This window comes from Macrobrachium rosenbergii, chromosome 55 (genome assembly GCF_040412425.1).
Source record: "Macrobrachium rosenbergii isolate ZJJX-2024 chromosome 55, ASM4041242v1, whole genome shotgun sequence".
In the NCBI taxonomy this organism is placed as follows: Eukaryota; Metazoa; Arthropoda; class Malacostraca; order Decapoda; family Palaemonidae; genus Macrobrachium; species Macrobrachium rosenbergii.
The window spans coordinates 4,078,416-4,100,915 of NC_089795.1; positions in this window are offsets into that span (position 1 = coordinate 4,078,416).

The window sequence follows — 22,500 nt, forward strand, 5'->3', positions numbered from 1 at the left end:
GTCCGGGCATCAGCCTCAATGACAGACAACGTCCGTTGGAACGGGACATTTGCAACCATTCTTACTGTGTGATGTCTCCCTGGCACATCTGAATCTTACTGACACGATTGATGCCTTCTCATACAACTCAGATTTGATCTCATTTCCATATGAAAGCGAGGCACACAAAGAGACGTCCTTTTACTATATTTGCGCGTTCATATGGGTGCGCTGAATACGACTGAAGGGATTCAGGACATGGAGCGTACATTTATGTCCTTTAATCCTGTGACCATTTTGATGTATCCGTTTTCCATTGTGCTGACAAGTGCTTTCCTGTTTTTCATTGTATTCGGGTTTTATTTGCTGACATGGGCTATTGTCGATACATTTCGTCTAGGCAGGAGCGGGAGACAATTAAAACGAACTTAGTGTAAATGTGAGGTAGAACCTTTTATGATCTTGTTGTTTTTTTAGCCTGTTGTGCACTAATAACTTCTTTTTGACAGCAATTTTGATCTCTCTCCTTTACTGGACGATTCATCTGTTTTCTTTTTTTTTTTTTTCTTTAATCAGCTTCAGTAAATAAATGACCAAAAGAGCAAATGAATTCTCAGCAAGTGACGGTAAGCGTTTGGTTTCACAATAAAACTAAATAATCTTAACCTACTCCTCAAAGATAAAGTTCATAAATTGGAACTTTAACTGTCGTGTTACTGGCGAAAATCTAAACAGAGAAAGCCTGCATTTAATCTTTTTATATAACAGGTAACAGGGTTCAAGTAGACTGCAAAGAAAAGCGGTACTCATTCTATTTTATGTGATAGAAAATGATTCCTGACGTCGTTTATCTTCATGTGCAGAAACCGAACAAAAAGAAAAATAACATGAATAATTATTTCAACGAAGTAAAATGATTTATGATCTCTTAAATTGTTGTCTTTCGCCAATGAAGGGAAACCAATGAAGATAAGGCTTCCTCAAGTCTTCTGTAAATAAAAGCGCCGCCTTCCACAGTTACTTTTTTCTTAGATAAATCATTACTGCAAATGACAACCTTTCCTGCCCTTTTTTTAATATATCAGACTATATTCAAAGACTTTCCATGTTGTTCAGAGGACACAGGCGAAGTTATCTACATTCAGTCTTCCGTCAAGAAACGATTCTGGAATGGAATGTTTTCTTCTAAGCTTCTGAGGCCACTAGATTTGATTTAGAGATGTTCAACCTTCGGAGGGTGCGAATGTTTGTTAATCTTATTCTACGGCTCAGGTTTGGGTTTTTAGGGACAACATTTCCTCCGTTTAGCATTTCTCTAATAAGTGTCGATACAGTAGCAAGTGGAGATTCTGATACAACTAACATTTTAGCTTTATAAACTGCGATTTTGTACAAAACTTATTTTGGATTTTAAAATAGCATCATGAAAAGGTCAAATAGTATTAAAAAGTAACTTATACAAAATATCAAATGAACAAAATGATTGTCCATCAGCCTTCCCATTAAGGGTATTATATATGCTTGTTACTGTAACGATCCAATTCCGTCGCAGAGTCGATGAAAAACCAATGTATTTGGAATTTATTTCCGGTTGCAGCAGATATCATGTAATGCACAATATGCATATCCCACAAATCTAAAATTCACAAAGCTCACTCAAAAGATGATAAAAATGTGGTGTTCTTTCTAAAAAGACAGAAATTGGACAAATACGGCGTGGATGTACATAATAGAATGAGGTAATTGAAAATATAGTATTTTGTAAGTTGACAGGTATTTACGTTGCATGTGTTAAGAAGAAGAAAGATGAAAATCACCATATTAGGAAAAACAATACCAAGATCACATCAGCTTACCCTATACAACTGCAAAAAGAAAAAAAGCAATTGTTGTGTGCCAGATCCTCACTATCGCTGCTACTAGGCAATGAGATCGCATATATAACTTCTGACTCATCCATATAGCTTTTAGCAATAAGTCTTAGAAATCATATTCTTTGATCAGCGACAATATGCTACGAAAAGTAATTTAAAGGTATTTGAACATCTTTGTGTTGGCTTGATTTCAGTCTCAGCCGTCCTCCGTCCAAAAAAAACTGAAAAACTGGCTTTTCCCTGGATATTCGAGATGAGTTTTCGCAAAGGTAATCACGTTTTGCATTTAATATTGTTATCACTATGTTAGTATGATGAGATTTGATAAAAATCCCATTTCTCTTCAAAACTTAAAAGTTGTGTATTGACAGAATTCTGCTGAAGTATGAACTTTTACTTTTACCATTTTTTAAAAGAATTATCGCAGGATTTCATTTGACCAACTACACTCAAGCAGCAAAAGTTAAGTATACCTTAGTTTAACCAGACCGCTAAGCTGATTAACAGCTCTCCTAGGGCTGGCCCGAGGGATTACATTTATTTTACGTGGGTAAGAACCAATTGGTTACCTAGCAACGGAACCTACAGCTTATTGTGGAATCCGAATCACATTATAGCGAGAAATGAATTTCTATCACCAGAAATAAATTCCTCTAATTTTTCATTGGCAGGTCGGAGAATTGAACGCTGGGCCAGCAGAGTGCTAGCCGAGAACGGTACCCATCCAACAAGTGAGGAACTCCTCAAACAGCAAAACCCAATCTGAATACCCAAAGCAGTTATTATAGAACAATTTCTCATGTTTCAAAAATTTAGTAAAATCTAAGACATTAGAGGAATACAGATACTATTCGAAATTTATTTTATCTTCCAATGAAAGCAAGAAAAAGGAATGACTTAACTATTCTACGACCTACCCAGGAATTGCGTTCGCGAAGTACCAGCGACCATGAGATTTTAATTGGAAGATTTGATATTCACGCCAATTTAGTTTCCTCTCTGATGCTTGACTCAAAATTATTTTCCAAAGAATTTACCCTTCCTGGTTTTGTCAAAACTACGTTCATAATATTTTTGAGTTGAATACAGTCTTCAAATAACAGTCCTGGAGTAGAAAATGGACTAAGATTAATGCATCTGAACCCTTATGATGAGTTCGATTTGAGCTGATTCTGAACTTACTCCCAGGCCTTTTCAACCGTGGGAAAAAACTTGAAAGGGTATTTCATTAACTGGCGAGTGCCGGAGAAATATGAAACATCCTTTAAACGAAGAAAAACTGTTTGTCTCTGTGGTTCCTCTTGCAGTTTCTTTTAAATGAAAAGGTTAGTCACGCTGCACAGTAAAGTTTAATCTTTTAATTGCGACCGTAAAGCAATATTTCATAATTTTCCATCTCTTATAAGTTATAACTGTTTCTCGGGACTTTTGAAGATCATCTGTTTCATTGAGATATTCTTTGGGTCTTCTGTTATTATATCAATATTTATAAGTTTATATTCAAAGTTATAAATGAACAAAGTCCAATGGGTTAGTCTGCTGTAGGCAATCACTTAAAATTCAAAACAAGTCAATCGTATCTCTTTCTCCTTTAGTGTGAAGCTTGACTCTTCTATAGCTGCTTGCTCTCTTAACACCTTCAGCTTCTGATAGAAAACGACTTGTCAAATACTGTAGCTTCTTCATGATTGTTTTATGATAACTAATGGCAGTAACAGAGGTTTTAAAATGTTGACCGTGGCTGGTAATCTGATGTTATTCGTTTTCTATATATTAAGAAAAATTAAGTTGTAATGGGAGCCTAAATGAAATCGAGCCACGCTTATGGAAGACAAGCAAGGTAAAATAATGTAGTATGTGAATCATGTGTTGATTTGATTTTGTGTGAGACCTTCGTAACACATTAGCATATTTTATATATCTATTTTTGTTTTAATTTAAAGGGCATGTTCATGGCTTGGAGATCGTTCATTACACTTAAATCAGAAGCAAAGAACCATTTACTGCACATCTTCATAATCTACGCATGTGACATGAGTAGCACAGTCTTGAATAATCTATTAATTTTATATTCACACAGCTGAAAGGAGTAGAATTCTTAACTGAACTGGAATTCGGAATTTGATTTCTTTCTTATAAAGTAAGATAAATCAATTTGTACATTCCTCTGTATGTCACCCTAACATATAGATTGTCAAAAAGCTATTCAGCAACGCGTCAAACAATTTATACCCACTACAAATTTCTCCAGCATATTGTCTGCGGTTCCTTTCTCTTATTCGGGATATTAGGCCCTCTTTAATTCCCATATCTCTTTTGCCTCATCTATTCAGCACTTTATACACATATATATATATATATATATATATATATATATACATATATATATATATATATATATATATATATATATATATATATATATATATATATATATATATATATATATATATATATATATATATATATATATATATATATATATATATATATATACATATATCTATGAGTATAAATATATAAATATATACACTATAACATTTATTTATTTATATATACATACATATATAATATAATCATGGAATTAGAAAAGATGATATAAATATACATATATAAAATATATATATATATATATATATATATATTTTATATATATATATATATATATTTTATATAACTATACATACAAAACCCCTGATACTGTAAAGGTTATGATAGTCAAAATATCAAATATGGAAAATATATATTTTGAACGTAACATATTATTACCATTATTATGTTGTTCTTAATGTGAAAAGACTTTTAGCCCATTTTCTTGCTTTATTCTTCTTGGTCGTCCCTTTCCTTTTTTTTGTATAATACTTCGTTGGTAGTCTAATTACACAAGGTATTTAACCACCAACTAAAATAAAATAAATAAAAAGGAATATATGGAATGTAAAACAGCTCACCTCGAGACTATGACAACATGGAACATTTATTGCAGTGACACACTTATTCTAACATATATCTTAGAGTGGGCTTTGTCCTCTACTGATATTCAGTTTTGAACCTTTAGCTCTTGCATTAGTAATTTATTAGGATAACATATTCTCGTAGTACAAGATGGCATCCAATTTAATACAAGACGATGAATCAGACACATTCCAATTCAGTCTGAGCCTTTGTATAACCTTTGTGTTGCCATAATTAATATTATAGAAATGTTGTTTGATACGAGCTGATAAAACAGTATCTTTCTTGCTTGTAAAAGTTCCTTGTAACCAAATGCAATTTTCTTTGCTCCCTTTAAATGAAACAGATTCTTCTTCGCGTTACTTCTAATAAAATAGATTCTTCTTCCCCATTCTGGACCCACCATCTAACAATCCCTATTCTCTCACTCCTTGCACCCACTGCGCCTCTATAATAACACTAAACAACTATAGATGTTGCACAGCTGGCCGCATTCCGTTGCTTCTTGGGTTTCCGTGACTACTTTTTCTAAGAGCAGATTCTTCCTGTGGGGAAGGAAGGTTTCGGCTGGTGGTACTGGAGTATCAAGGCTGCTTTTATCTATAGAGGAGACCCGTACTGGACACGCTGATCGTCAGCTTCTGGGTGATGAATGGCCTTGTAGTGGTAGTGATCAGTCTTACTGCTTGACTGGGTGCTCCCTGAGAACCACTTTTCGTCTAGGCCTAGGGGAAGAAACTCTGAAGGAGGGCCTGAAGTAGATCAAGTGTTTCATTGGTAGGACATCCTTGGGAGAGTCTCTAGGACAACCCATAGTTGGGACTTCCCTTCAGCTGGGTTGTTAATCCCCCTTGCCCACTAACAAGGTGTCGTAATTTCCATTTTACTATTCCTGAAAGTGTACAGCGAATTTACTCTTAGCCAGCATTTCGCCACAAGAGTCGGAATGACTGTATTTTGCCCCTGCAGGCACTTGAGCTTTGCAGTCTTTCCGCAGGTGACTTTGCGGGAAGACTCAAGGGAATAAAACATATCCGTGCTTTCGAGGAGTGTAAATCTGGTTGACGGGAAAGGGAGAGACAGAGGGTGGTTAGACAGAAGAAGAAGAACAAGGGCAAATTCTTTAACCTGACCACTGATGGTCTTATTCCGTGCACGTGGCTGGGAACAAACCAAGAGAGGAAAATCAGGCATTTTCTTCCCAGTTTTGTTTTCCTCTTTACTGTATTAAAGAATTAAATCAATGATGTTAAAATGTAGCAGGAAAAAGGGAGAGAGGAAACACATACCAAGAACTCCGTAAGAGAAAGCAAAGAAAGGCAGCACAGATTTAAACAGTAGTTCTTGGCGACGTATCTTGGCTGTCAACTGCGAAGGTTAGTTTTGAAGCTGTTTATGAGCCAAGGATACCACTTCTCCAAATAAGAATGGTTTGATTATTCGCATACATGACTAACGCTGTAGCAAAAAAAAAAAAAAACTATAATTTTGGCAATTCATTTTTTTTACTCCTTACTTTTTGTTAATACCGGGTATTATGTTTAGTAATCAATTTTAATCCATAACAAGAAGAAAAAAGCATTAATCCCAAAATGTTTTAAACCCAAAATGATCTCTCCTCTGTTGCCTTAGTTTGTCTTCTTAATATAGTAATTGTTTATAATGATTTTCTGCTTTCAAGATTTTGTGGTGCCCTTTTTTGAAATATTAATATTCTTTGTGTGATTGCTGGTCTTACTCTGAACAGATAATCTGTTGTTCATGTATGTTACGGAGGTCTAATTAATAACTTCCTAAAGAATAAGAAATTATAAGATGAATATGAATAATGGCACATTCAAGTACAATAAATAGAAAAAAGATAATGTCCAGTTAGGGATATTCAAATCTTTTCAGGATGGTACTAAGTGAATTCGTTCAATAGACGATAGCGTTAGTGACCTTGGTAGTTGTGACACCAGATAACTTGCTGTACTCCAGTCGTAATTAGACATGATGGTTTGAAAGCATAGAAAAGACTAGAACCTTAAAATGTGGGGAACCAGATTTGAAAGTCATAATAAAACGTTTCTCCTTGAAGTACATGGAAAACTAAGACCCGTGATTCAACAATATTGACTTCTAGAATTCATCTAAATCAGTCAGCCGAGACCTCGAGACTCCAGCCGTGGAACTACCTGCATTTAATTGTCATTAGAAGGAGAAAAATCAGTTTTTCTACAGTTATTACAAAATTAAGTGTCGTATTCCTTTGCCTCCCCTATAACTTCTTTAAAGGTACCTAGATCGAAGACAAATGGTTGGTTCTTATATAAAAATAAAATCATTCTCTTCCCATCATTTCTCTCTCTCTCTCTCTCTCTCTCTCTCTCTCTCTCTCTCTCTCTCTCTCTCTCTTATGAGGTATCTGAAAAATGTGAAAAGCGTAGCAAAAGCGCCAATTAGTACCTATTCACTTAGCGCAGCTGCTTCTGTTGAAAAATATAACTGAATTTTTTGAAGTGGAAAAAATCTCAATGGTTACTCTAATTAAATACTTCTTCTGTAATTAAAAGAAAATATTTATTAATCAAATGTTATGTTCGTCTTAACTGAAAGATCAATATTGCCCCGAAAAAATCTAAAACTTTGTCTTTAAGTTTCTTATTCCAAAACGTTACCAGTCATATTTTCACGTGTAGTTTCTTCTTGAAGGCTGTAGTTTCGATTTGTACCAATACACATGAGTGCTGCAAAAAACGGATGCCCACACATACAAACCTAACCAAACATAAATTAGAAACATTACATTATACCCCATGTTCACCTAGGTTGTATTGAAGCATGTATACATATGTACATATTTATATACACACACACACACACACACACACACACACACACACACACACACACACACACATATATATATATATATATATATATATATATATATATATATATATATATATATATATATATATATATATATATATATATATATATATATATATATATATATATATATATATACACTTATATACTAACAAACATCAGGCCTTCTGCCCACTAAAAACTGAGAGATTCCCATTTTAAAGAAACAAACCATTTTAAGCTGTATAAGGGAAGGTTCAGGTGCAAGGGTGCATTCTGTCTGCTTCCCTTCCTTTTGATCTGTCTCAAGGGAGAACACCTGTTTCCTGCCTTTCTCGAAATCCTTGGTTTCCTGTCTCTGCTGATCCAAGGGGTGGCCCGCTCTCCACTGATGTCCTGAAGTGAAGCAACCATTGATTCTGCCCGCCCACCGCTGATGCTGGAAGGAAGATCCACTCATGTTGCTATGCAATTGCCACATTGCAAAAGGTGCATCTGGAGTGCAAGGAGTTCGCCCTTAATTTTATTCTTTTATCTCGAACTTTTTATCTTTATTATTCCTTTCTGTGTTCCCTTCAAGTACAGTGAAATTATGTTAATCTTAGTGAATTAATGAGTAGTTATCCCTGTGATAGTGATATATAAGTGAATTAATAACTTCCTCGAATCTCGCTCTTGTTATTATTGTCCATATGATAGGCATTTTGAGGGCATTTTCACTCATCTGTCATCCCTCTGCTTAGAGGAGTCGATGACCTGTGCATTGTGATGATTGCAAGTTTCCTGTCTGATCCAAGTGCCAGGAATCAACACAGAATCCCATTGCACAAACTTTATTAAACACCTGGAACTCATCCCTAGCATTCCAAGAACTTCTACTTACCTGGGGGCAAGATTTCCCCCCTGTAAAGTAATTCCTAAATACTGTAATATTTCTATTAATCGAGAGTTGCCCTGTATGTTTTGCTGTCCAATTGTAAATAAACTGTATTTAATTAATCAAGGTATCTCTCTGGCGACATTACATTCCCCTGTTTATTTCTTTTAGTTTATAAATTGCCGCCTCATTAGCAATTGCTAGAACAAGGCCGGAATCTCAGAATTCCCGGCTGCAATACTTATGACAATTAAAGTGTTATACACGACTACGTAAAATTTTCATATAACAATATTGTCCAGATTTTCGGCTTACGTAGTGAAAAATTGAAGAAGTAGCTACGTTCCTAGTTTTGACCGGCATACATAATAAAAGTTATCCCATTTTACTGAAGCCTTGACAGTGAACTAATAATTTATCCTTCGGTATAATCGTTTATAATCTAAATATTCCCTAGTGTAAAAGAGTGAATTACGTAGTTTTTGTTTCTTTTCTTTCATCCTTTTTTCTTTCATATTTTTTTTAAATCGCAAATAATTCTTATGGAATAGTCTAGAAATGGAAATAAAACAGTTTTCAACAACAATACACTACCTCGAAACAATTTCTTAAAGAAAATAAGCGAAAAGAGGGGGCAACGTGTTTTTAAATCTGAAGAGCAAAGGAAAATATATTTATAAACCCTAGTTACCTACTGCTACCCTACCTAAATAAATTTAACCTTTTCCCCCTTTACAACTTAGAAGGACAAAGCACAAGAGACACTGGTTTGGTCAGGGGACGAAAAGTGACCAGTTCCGGAACTTTGATTGTAATACTTCACAGAGTTAACTCTTGGGTTTTTACAACAACGATTAGTTACGGAGTATATTTGGGTAAATATTTTCCCGTAAAAATTCTTGCTTTATCATTACCATTATCATTTCTCTTAATTTATGATTTTTTGTCTATCACGGTCTATCCAGACTGGTGGTTTATAGATTTTAGATTCCATCTTGGTTCCTTTGGAGTCTATTAATTTTCTTACTAGATATCCTTCTTTATGAGCTCTTAGTTAATTCGGCTTACAATTTGGTTTCGTGCCTAGTGCTGCGAAGACTACGGTCACTACCTCCCCCCCGCCTGGTATTTCCCTTAGCCTTTCCAATTCATTCCATAGGTGGTGGTACTTTTCTATCATGGCCCTCCATCCCCTCCACTCTGGAGATTGAGTGATACCTTGTTCTCATTTTTGTTGATCAGAGTCGGTTGGTCCATGAGCTTATATCACCCTGTGCCTCTAGAAACTGTAGTCCTGATGGTTGTCATGAAGTGCCTGACACAAATTAAGTAAGGAACTGAAAAGTTTTAATGGTTGAAATTCTCAAATAAAAACATGCAATCATGAAGGATGTCGGGGTAAAAGGTAATCTGCTTTTAAAACTTCATAAATTACAGAGAGGTCAGGGAAACACACGTGTATAATGTAACCGACAACAGCAATGCTCGTCGCCATATTTAACCATTGCACTTACAATGATCCCGGAAAGATCCTAACTAACGACATTCGAAAATCTAAAACGAGATTACTCAGTTGTGTTCCAAGATGACATCTCCCTTGATGGTGAATGGTTAGGCTGTGTACAAAGCTGACATATCTCCATAAATCCAAAGTAACGGCGGGTGGTTAAAGATTTAACAGTGAGGACCCCTCAGTAAGGCTAGCTGGCCTCTGCTCTGACCTGTAAATTTAATGTAATTGTGGAGCTGTCTATAGACCTTATCATGCTGTAAACAATATTGTAACTGGTTTCGGAAGGATGGTGGGTAACCACTAAAATAATCCAGATGCTTTATGTCCCTTAATTATCCAACAGGACATGGAGCTTACAACCTCTCCCCAGCCCCAACATATGTTTGCTAAAATCCATATTGGTCATACCTTATATATAAGAGTGTACTGTAGTGGGAGGATTCTAATCACGATACTGAAAAAGTAATAACCAGGATGAACTAAGCACACCTTGAGAACCTTAAGCAACGTTACTTGTATGGATTTTGGGTGTAAAATCACTTTGTGTCACGGATCCATGCAAAATAAAATATATAAGTTAATAAAATGTAAACTTTTTGTCCTGCAATTAAAAAGTGAAAATATCTGACAAAGAAAAAATAGATCTGATAAACGTGAGAATTATGAGATTTCCTCAATTCACGCTGACAAAAATTCCACAGTATACATTCATCATTATAAATACAAAGAAGTTCTTCTGGAACAATTCCTGAAAAGAAAAAGTTTATGAAAAAAAATATTCTAAAGAATTGTTTCACTGAAACCTGTCTTTATTCATTTTATATCATCTCAGAATTAAACATCCATTTCTTTACTGAAAATGAAAGTCCTACCATTCCAGGCAAACATTGATAAAACCATTATAAGTTGAGTTCCTGATGGTAACCTGCTGTTCGATTTCCGAATAAAGTAACCACAAAATATTTTTTTTGTCAAGATTGCTGATTCCGGATGACTGGATTTTTTTTAGAATAAACAGTATGTACAAATCTGAAACGTCTCAAAAGTTTCATATTTTAGAAATTTGGAAAAATATAAAGTTCAGTCTCCAAATTAAGAACTGAAATGTTAATAAAAGTTAATAGAGCAAGGACTTAAGTCTCTTGAGAAAAGTGGAAAGTGAGAACTATAATAACCAAAAATTAAAATAAAGTGGAGACTCAAATGTCTAAAATAGTTAAGAAATTAAATTTTCGCAAGAAAGGTGTAATACCAACTCATCGTTTTCTTATCACGAAAAACGTAGACAAGTGTGTTCGTTATAAGAAATAATACTTTTCAAAAAAAAAAAATGAAATCATTATTTGGTATTGACGTGTTTAAACAAAAAACCTTCTTGTAAAATGAATACTTTTAATTCATATGATTTATATGAATATACTCCACAACATTTATCTGGAAACTTTCTCATTAAGAAACTGACGTGTAGCAAGGAAAAAAGGGAAGAATAATAATTATTTACGTGACTTGAAGAGAAAAATGAATTACCATAAGAAAGGAATACTATGATGTTCTAATTTTTTTCTCATTTTGATTACTGTTTACTCATTCTCACGCGTAAGCTTCTTTTGTAATTGAATCTCCGTCCTTCCCTCCCCCTTCCACCAACCTACAACTCAGGCCACACTGACTTTGTCAGACAATTTCCCTCATGTCTTTTCAGTTGTTTGCATCGATAACCATTGACATTTTGTAAGATAGGAGAAACTTTTGAAAAAAGGAGGTAAATAAATTATGGAGTCTTTAATAATTACTATAATGTCTTTTACTGATTCTTTCTCTGAATACAGTTCCCACTGGTACGTCTTACATCTTGTATGTCTGAATAAGCCCTTTAAGCGAAAGGAAAACGTAGCCTGAAACAGCATTCTCACAAGAAAGTCTAAGGTTTGGGAGCAATTCCCAAAAATTATTATCATAATAACTAGCCATTATTTCATCTCTTTCCCAACACTGATGTAGTATACATTTAGTAAATGTAGTTACTAAATTTTCTTATGAAATATTACAGTGAGATACCAATAAATAAGCAAATAAACATATATGCCACACATAATGTCGTTAGTTTATCATAATGAATATTCTTAATTACTCAACTTAGGATTTGAAACACTATGATGTTTATCTATTGACTTAAGACTCTCCTCTTCTTGAAAGAACGTAACTCATGTTTTTCATAAGGTGGTCAATTGAGACGTGTAACCACATACTTAAAATAAAAAAAAAGGAAAGTAAACATTAAAGATAAAAAGAGGCCCGTCATGAAGTGATGCTTAATACAAATGAGGCGAAAGATACTTATGTCCCGAAGATATTAAGGTACGAGGCTGTAAACATCCGGGAAACAATATGTAGCGAGCAACCCAAAGCCTCTTAGCGGAAGGAAAGCATTCGACCGCAGGGTCATATGAGTCTGATAGGCAAGTTTTATGTGTCTTTTAGCTTCATTAAAAAAAAAAAAAAAAAATAAAAACTAAAAAAAGATATGAAAGATATTGCTGAATTATATCTTTTATACTGACAACTGAAGTAAAACACGTTATATAATTGTTAAATCTGATGTGTTGACCTTCGTTGTTATAACAAACAATCACTAGGTTATTCAGCCCTTTGGAACAAGATGGTTTTTCACTAATGCAAAACATGCCAACCGTCACAAGGACCACGTGACTAAATGTACTGCATAAATACCTAGAATTTTCGTTTATTGATATATACATTTCTTCAAGGTACAGTACAAAATGAAAGACAGCGGAGGGACGTCAAAAAGTAAAAGTGAACACACAAAGAGGAAAAAAAAAACGAATAAACAACAGCTAAAAACACTGTACACGAGCAAACAAGCCCACAACCCAAGAAATCACACTTGAATTCAAAAGTGACCGTAAATCAAAACGGGTAAAGAGGAAATTAAAAGTTTTTAATTGCTGAACAAGACTTTATAATACAACCAACTAGTTGATATAAACCCTTGCTAGTATTTAAATAAAATCTGCCATGAGTCTTTTTATACTCGATTCTATAATATTTCTTTTATCTATGTCTTTGCAAAATATCACCTCCTTAGCATTTTTCCAGTCAATGGAATAATTATAATTATTCATAAGGAACCAAAAGTGCATTAGACATATATCCTACGCAAACAATATGCTTACAGTATGTTGACTAATTCTGGCTGCCGGCATTTTACCACTTTGGCCGATATATTTCTTATAACAATATTTACATGAAATTTCATAAATACAGTCTACGTTATCAAATGGGGAGGTCTTTATTAAAATGAAGTTAATAATTAGTGATTTCTTAAAAACAACATTAACACTGAATTCTTTCAAAATCCTCGGTAAAAAGAAAAATCTGTCCTTGAATGGTAAAAGTAATATACTATCCTGTTTAAAAGTCTGTACATTGCCAACAGCATAATTTCTTTTTATTTTTTTTTTTAAAGCTACGCCAACTAAATACTTGGATATTTCAAAGAAACAGCAATGGCACATACCTTCGAGAACTCTTCGTCCAAAAATTCGGGCCAAAAAACTCGTAGTGCTCTTAAAAACATGGAAGAAAGAAAGAGATAACTTGACTTTCTAAAGGTGATGAGAATAGAAATGAGTGTGAGATGATACATTAGTGGGTTTTATGTAAATAGAAAATTTAAAACAATAACCTTGTCTATGTACATTGCCACAGGCATTCTTGAATTTGAATGTTCGCAATAAGTTCTCTGCATATAAAATAATGCATTTTGTGATAGAAATTCAAGTCAGACCACACAGGTCGAAAATAGGAGATGAAGGGACACTCCTAGCCCATTAGCAATTCGCTATCCATAACGCTTAGTTCTCTCCGCCTTTCTCCAACTTTAACGACACCTCCATTGTATTCCTCACTGCCAAACCCTTTATGCTGCCGTACGCTTCCTTCTCCAGGCACAAGCCGAAAACATGGACGTTGGGCATCACCAGACGAATAACGATATTCGCCCATGATTGACCCAAGCCAGCCAGCTGGAGAAAAGACGGGAACCGGGGGCATATAAGGAGGTCAGGCCAGAGGCCCCGGTCAGTTCGTGACGCGCCAGCTACACAGACAGACTGCTCGTCGGTTGGACTCCGCCAACCCCACCCCCACCTTTCCCCACACAGTCACTTTTGTTGTGTTGAACGGATCCGATCCCACCATAAGACTCCTATATCAAAGACAAGTCTGGCTTAATCTCAAGACGTCTCGTCCAAGGACTAAGGTAAAGTGTGGATTTGGAAGTTGTTCGGCACATATTCTTTTACTGTATTTCAATTGCTCTCTAATATTCAGTCCCTTGCAATCTCCTTCAGAGCCTAAGCGAAGTGGTGTAATCTTTTCTTGTGTAACGTAAAACATAAGTGTTTCTCCAGTTTGCATACCAGTTTTTATTTGAATGATTCTCCCTCTCAGCCTTCAGCATTCCCAAAGTGAAAGTGTTTATTTGCTGTAACAATCAAAGTGATAGTGTGGTTCTGTATTGCAGAATAGGTGATTGTGTTGCTGTGTGCTTGCCTGCTCCCACGGTGCCTCTTCCTTTCAACTGCCAACTTTGAGAAGAGTCCTTTAAGATTTGAAATCTGAAGACTGAAATTTTTATTGTACATACGCTGCAAGATCCTAATTAATTTTAATTTACTCTTAGAAGTTTTCTCAGACCTTATCTGAGCGGCTAGTGGCACCATTTTGCCTTGTCACTAACGTGACTACATTGACATTTGGTGATTTAAGTTCCTGTGTATGTTTCTTCTGATTTGTGTAATTATAACATTAAGAAACATTGATTTTCTGGATGATTTAAATTAACTTTAATGTGACTCCTATTAATCTAGTTTCTTCTGAATTTGTTCGTAATTATAAGCTGTAGGTCCCGTTGCTGAAACAATTGATTTTCCCACGTAAAATAAATCTAATTTCAATTAACTGTTAATCAGCTTGGTCTCCTATTAATCTAAGATTACAAGTGTAGCCCTCCATATTAGATGCAGAATTATCTCAGGTAAGAGAAAGGTAGTACGTTGTGAGGCCACACCTGTAAAAACATTTATAACTAAAAAAAAAAAGTGGAACTGACTCTCTCTCTCCTTCAAAAATTTTATAGAAGGAACCTGTGATTATGACTTTTGTAAAAACAAGTACACCTTCGCTTAAAGGCCATGCACGAAAAAAAAAAATCCTCAATATAACGAAACCATAATACTCTGTTTTGGTAAAATACTTCTTAAAAACTCCTGGAAAAAAAAATACTGACAACGCTGCTTCATCAAAGTATGAGAAAATTCATATTTCTGAACAGGTTGCCTCCTACACTTGACTCCGATAACTTTGTTCTTCATTTCCAGTCCACTCAGTAGGTACACGAAAACGAGCACCCTCCAGTGGTAAATAAAATTATAGCGAGGCTCTAAATTGGAATCTTCCCTAACAGGGGTCTATGAATGGTGTCTTCTTCAAAAACAAATTATCTATCTATTTTCTAAGTTAAGTATATCTTAGTTTAACCAGACCACTGAGCTAATTAACAGCTTTCCTAGGCTGGCCCTGAAGGATTAGATTTATTTTACGTGGCTAAGGACCAACTGTTTACCTAAACACACCTACAGCTTATTGTGGAGTCCGAACCACATTATGACGAGAGATGAATTTCTGTCACAGAAATAAATTCCTCTAATTTTCATTGCCCGGTCGGAGAGTCGAACGCTGGTCAACAGCGTGCTAGCCTAGAGCTCTACCCGCACCTCCAATGAAGAACTATATCTATTTTCTAACTCTCAAACATTAAATTTTAACACGCATTTAATATATATATATATATATATATATATATATATATATATATATATATATATATATATATATATATATATTATATATATATATATATATATATATATATATATATATATATATATATATTTTACAAAATTGTCGTGATTAAAATAAGTTTGTGAAACCTCAAAATATAAAAAATTGTCAAAACTGTAAGATATATCATTTGATGTAATAGGGACAAAAGATCGCATATTATTCTACTTTGAGCTATAAAATCAATTTGCGTAAACGTTTGTGCGTGTGTGTCTTGTGTGTGAGCATGCGCGTGTGTGTATATGTAAATGTCTGTGTGTGCGTAGTACAAGAGACAGAAAGTCTATAAATTCTAAGAGACTGTAAATTCTATCTACTATTGTTTTCGATCGGAAGGAACCAGTAAAATAAAAATAAAAATGCTGTTTCATTATGATGCATGTCTTCAATTTCACTAACAAAGGCTATTCTCTGTGGAATCCCTTACACATTATACCGAGAAATTAATTTGTATCACCAGAAATAAATTCCTCTAATTCTTCATTGGTCGGCCGGAGAATCGAACGCGGGCCCAGCAGGGTGCTAGCCGAGAACGATACCAACTCGGCCAATGAGGAACATTAATTCCATTTTACTACACATTCGATATGGACAGAACATGTAAAATGAAATCGGATGTCTTGTAAACCCAGGTCCCGCCTCACCATATTCTCAGTTAATGAAATTCAAGCCGTGAATAGCTTTTTCTCAGTGAAAAGGAAGTGGAGAAAATAAGCAGCTGGTTATAGCTCATATATAAGCGTTTATAATTATCACATATATACTATATATACGCTATAATGTTTACAGTAAGTGACTCCCCTTTCTTAATTATGATATTTATTATTTTTTCTTTAACATAAAATTTTACATAATTTCAGAATATCTATTGATGTAAGAAGTTTGGCTGTATGCTGAGTCATTTAAATGTAAATTTTTCTCATGATACTGCATAATTGATACTGTATAAGTAATACTTGGAACCTGCGTTACAAATATAATCCAAGAAATCCATTCGCCTGAATAAATTATATCCACTTGATAATCTTTTTTTTTTTTGGAAAAAAAATTAAGAACAGCTAAAGATCAAGGAGAAAATAAAACAAAATATAAATACTGAAGAAAGGCTTAGGATAGAACGGAAATTTAAATAAGAATTAATATATCTATTCCCTTGTGTGATTTTCCAAAGTATATTCCATCTCGCCGATAGATACTGTCATTTTTTTATCTAATTATACTGCATAATGAACGCCGTATTAGCAATTCATTGAACGTACACACAATCTACTGTAAATTGCTTCCAATAGATAGTTTTTTTTTATGAAATATATGAAAACAGTGAAAACTGACAAGGAAATAAAGATAAATATAAATACTGAACACAGAGCAAGAAGAGAAAGAAAATCTATGTAAAGATCAGGATATTTATTCCTTATATGATATGTGGTGTATTTCTTCCCAATGATAAATATTGACGAAGGATACCCATGATTAACTAAATTAATGTTGAGTAATTAATTCTGCCTCATCAAGAAATATATCAGCATCCGACTTGTAAAATAAATTGACAGACACTCGGGAGGATGTAAAAATGCTGAGAGGGGACGAGAGAGAGAGGAGGAGGAGGAGGAGGAGGAGGAGGAGGAGGAAAAGGAAATCCAGATAAACAAACTTCATTCTGCTTTAAACAGCATTAATTCGAGAAGTGAAGCCCACTTGCTTTCGTATCAGGATGATTTCATTGTTTTCAAATGTGTACGATGGTAGGAAATAATTAAATATCTATCTCTTGTTCTCAAGCATGACTTTTACATTTCTGTATTCTCTCTAATTCAAGTTTAATTTACGTAATGAAATAAATGGACTTATTCCAAGTAATTTTTAATGATAGTATGATAATAACATGACAATCATCAAAACCGATAATGGGAACAATAGAAATAGCATCATCGTCATCGTAATAAACAATAACAACATTTATAATATCAAAACATAGTTTCTGAATGTACAAATATTAAATCCGGCTTGAATTAAGAGGCTTATAAAGCACAACTGTGGTTTTAATTGAAAGATATGATATTATATGCCAACGGATTATCCTAAAATAATTATCATGCAACAGATAACATTTAACCATTATTATTGTTATTTTTCATTGAACAGTATGGCAGTCTGGATGCCATTCAGTTTGTATTGTAGTTTCTTAATCACTTTGAGTTTAAAAAGCAGGATGTAAATCTTACAGCAGCTGTCCAAAGTTCACCTAGTATAAGAAATTCCCTGAAGAATATCATCGACGCCCATGTAAAACCCACCAATGCAAACAAAAAAAAAATTGACCTCACGATCTGCTATAAGAATCGGAAGACTACCCAGTACACGTGAGGATCAGCCCTGTCGTTAGCGAAGCTCCCATGAAGAAGAAAGGAGTGCTTTACCAAATATCATCGCTGAGAATGGACGGTGACATTCGTGCATCGGTATGACTGCGACTCGACTTTCCAAGAGGATCGCCGTTCACCTAATGTTAATAATGTTAAAATTTCTGTAGGAACATCTCTTACCGTCAACTGCAACTCAGATGCCAGCTTTTTTAAACAATCCTTTCCTTCCCTAAGCGTGTCAACTAGAATGCCTTAAAGACTTGCCTCATTAGTTTTAACTGTTCCATGAATTTTTTGATGGAGCATGCAAATTTCCCCTATTTATAAAGTCTCAACATTTTTTCCCAGGGTCGTTGTTGCAGGTTTTCCTCCCTGTTTCAGGATATTCGCAAATAAATTTTTGCACAATGTAACATCCTATATAGCATGAAGACCCTTCCTCTATAGCAGCATGAGTTTTTTTTTTTTTTTTTTTGATAACTTGTCTATACCAGAAAATTCCAAACTGGCCCCTGGATCGTTATTTTCAGTTTCAACGTTAATATTCTCGAACAAAATTATGGTTATGCAAAGCTCTATTGCTAACTCTCGTTCATTTTCATCAACATTCGAAGGCACTTTATCTCTAATCAGCATTTCACCAGATGTGCAGAGAATCTTCATTTTCTGAGCATGAGTTAGGCTTATAACTAAAAGGTTTTGTTTCCTTCCCTAATAAAAAGGACCAGAGTTGATACTTGAAACTGAAAGTATTGAGCTACTCATGAGGACCATGCATCTGCCTAATTGATCCAAAAAAAAAAAAAAAGTTCCAAGCAGTCTTGATTGATCCTCCGGGTCATCATATAATCTAGAATATATATCAAATAGTACAATCAAATTTGCTAGAATGAATAATACCTTTCTGAAAGCTGAAATAATGACTTGCATAACATTTCACTCTAATAGTTCTCATCACGTTGTACCATGCTACCCAAAATTTCTTTCTGGTAGTCTATATCCACACAATAGGCATTTCTTGAATTTATATATATGCATATATATATATATATATATATATATATATATATATATATATATATATATATATATATATATATATATATATATATATATATATATATATATATATATATATATATATATATATATATATATATATATATATATATATATATACATATATATATATATATATATGTATATATATATATATATATATATATATATATATATATATATATATATATATATATATATATATATATATATATATATATATATATATATATATATATATATATATATATATATATATATATATATATATATATATATATATACACACACATGATGACAGACTTGTAAACTTAAGATAAATAGTTCCTTGTATAAATATATATTTGCTTTTTTAATCTGCCTCATTTGGAACAGATTTGTATATGACAAATGATGTATTTCTATGGCATCTTTATGAATGTAATAATAAACACTTTTCATCATATTGTATGAATTATTCTTATTGATCAATAGATTGCATAAATTATATCAGCCTTTTCTTTGCCAGTTTCCTCTATAATCCATGTTAAATTTCACGGAAAGTTTTACTTTCTAAATCACAAAACTCACTAACAGCTGTGGCAGCACTAATATGTATATGCTGTACCTCCATTAGGGGGTACAGCATATACATATGCGCCTGCAATTTGGTCTGAAAAATTAAGTTTGTCTCAGGAAAGACTACCCTCTGAAATACGGTCAGGTCTGACGTCTCAATTTATCATCCAGCCTGGCTCACCCCCAATTTACCTGCGCGTGGGCAGACCCCCCTCTTCTTTGAATTTTGGTTACCATCTCTCCTGCATTTTCCAACACTAGCACACGGGAAAGGGCGCACCACTGGTGTCCGGGAGAGGGCTTCTCTCACGGACGATAATCCCCTAGCATCCAATGAGAATTCTGTGCTGCCTCGACAGCTATGTTGACCCTCTATAGATAATAATAATAATAATAATAATAATAATAATAATAATAATAATAATAATAATAATAATAATATATTTTAGAAACTAGATTATAAACTTTATTATTTATGATGCACAAATTACTGAGAAGGAAATCGAGATCACTTGTACAGTAAATTCGTGTTTTCAATTTTGCTAAACTTTTTCAATAAAAAAGTTTGGAGACCTTCTGAGCACCTATTAAGCCTTCTAGCTCCTATATGAAACTCTCAAGTGGTCAGATCATCCGTAGGCAAAATGGAGTCACAATACGTACAAAGGGAATAAGTTTAAACCAACCAAATTTCAGTTGGTTTTGTTGCCATGGAAACGGTGATTTACTTCAAGAAAAGCGGAAGAACGATTGTTACTAACATAATTTGCTGCTTTGTGCACAAGAATTATACTTTCTAAATAAAATGGTTAAAGGAGGATCTACCTTCCTGTATACATTTCCTTATTATCCTCCATACTATATTTGATAGTGCATCACGATCAACAAATTCACAATCACACACAATGAAAATTTTCCGATGAAATTTTTATTCTTAGATAAACATCATAACACTCGGAAAAGGAATTCAAAAATATGTGTAACCTCCCTTTAGTCAAAACGAAGGGTATAAATACCAAAATTCGCCGGTGAAAAACAAATTTTCAGATTTCGAAGGATCTCCTGGAATTCTGATAAAACAAAATTCTTAAAAAAAATTCTTTCTCTTTTTACCCTTATTTCTTCAGTGGATATTCAACTTGTACTTTTAATTGTTTGCGACAGTTATCAATAACATACCTGGCAAGTATACGTGTTTATTGTCTTTCTTCCGGCAACGATTTCAGAGAATATGGTCCGTGGGTGAATTGCAAGGTATATTGGATGGAGATCGTGATGGAGGACGCATTAATGTTCAACTTCAGTGCGACAGTTGCACAGAAAAGGAATTTATTCGTTAATCTTTACGAGATCTTTTCCGTTAACACGCTTTTTAGACATAAAGATTTTAATATACATGTATATATATATATTTATATATATATATATATATATATATATATATATATATAAATATATATATATATATATATAAATATATGTGTGTGTGTGTGTGTGTGTGTGTGTATGTATAGTATATATATATATATATATATATATATATATATATATATATATATATATATATATATATATATATATATATATATGTGTGTGTGTGTGTGTGTGTGTGTGTGTGTGTGTGTGTGTGTGTGTGTGTGTGTGTGTGTGTGTGTGTGTGTGTGTGTGTGTGTGTGTGTAGCATGGCCAGTCCCCTGTCACCCCTTCTTGCAGACTTGTACAGGGAATATTTCGAAACAGAAATTTTGTTGTCTATCAAACCCCGCAATATGATCTGGCTTAGATACGTAGATGATATTTTTACTTTTTGGGACAATAGCTGGTGAGACTTTAATGAATTTTTTAATAGACTAAATTTGCTAGTTCCGACCATAAAATTCAAAACAGAATGGGAAAAGGAGAGGAGAGAAAATTGCCGTTCCTAGATGTACTGACCATAAGAGAACAGAACAGATATGCTTTCACAGTATATAGGAAACCCACTTTTGCTGTTTCCTATATTAATTTCTTAAGCTACCACGATGTCTCCGTAAAAATCATGACAGGGTGCAACTTATTCCTCAGGGGGCTTAGAATATGTTCAAATGGGTACCTAGATAAAGAATTCAACAGTATCCGCCAAAACCTAATGCAACTGCTCTATCCACCACACATTGTAGAGAGGGCTATTAACAAAGTGAATAAAATAGACTGCAGAGGTCCCACTCACAACAGACAAATAAATTTTAACAACAAAATAAAGCTTCTGTACGACGAAAACATCCAAAAAGCCCAAATCCATCGGGAGCTCACTCATTAAGTATATATACTTAAATAAAAAAGGGAAAGAAGCTGGGGTTTACAAGATTCCATGCAGCAGTTATAATGAGATTTACGTGGGGGAGACGGGTAGATCCCTCTCGCAAAGATTAACAGAGCACAAAAGATCAGTACGGTATGCTTCAGAGAGTTCGGGGATTTTCCTACATATCAGGGATAAAGGCCATTCCATAAATTGGAGCGGGGCGGAGCTAGTTTTCAAAAGTAGCTGTCCGTACAAAA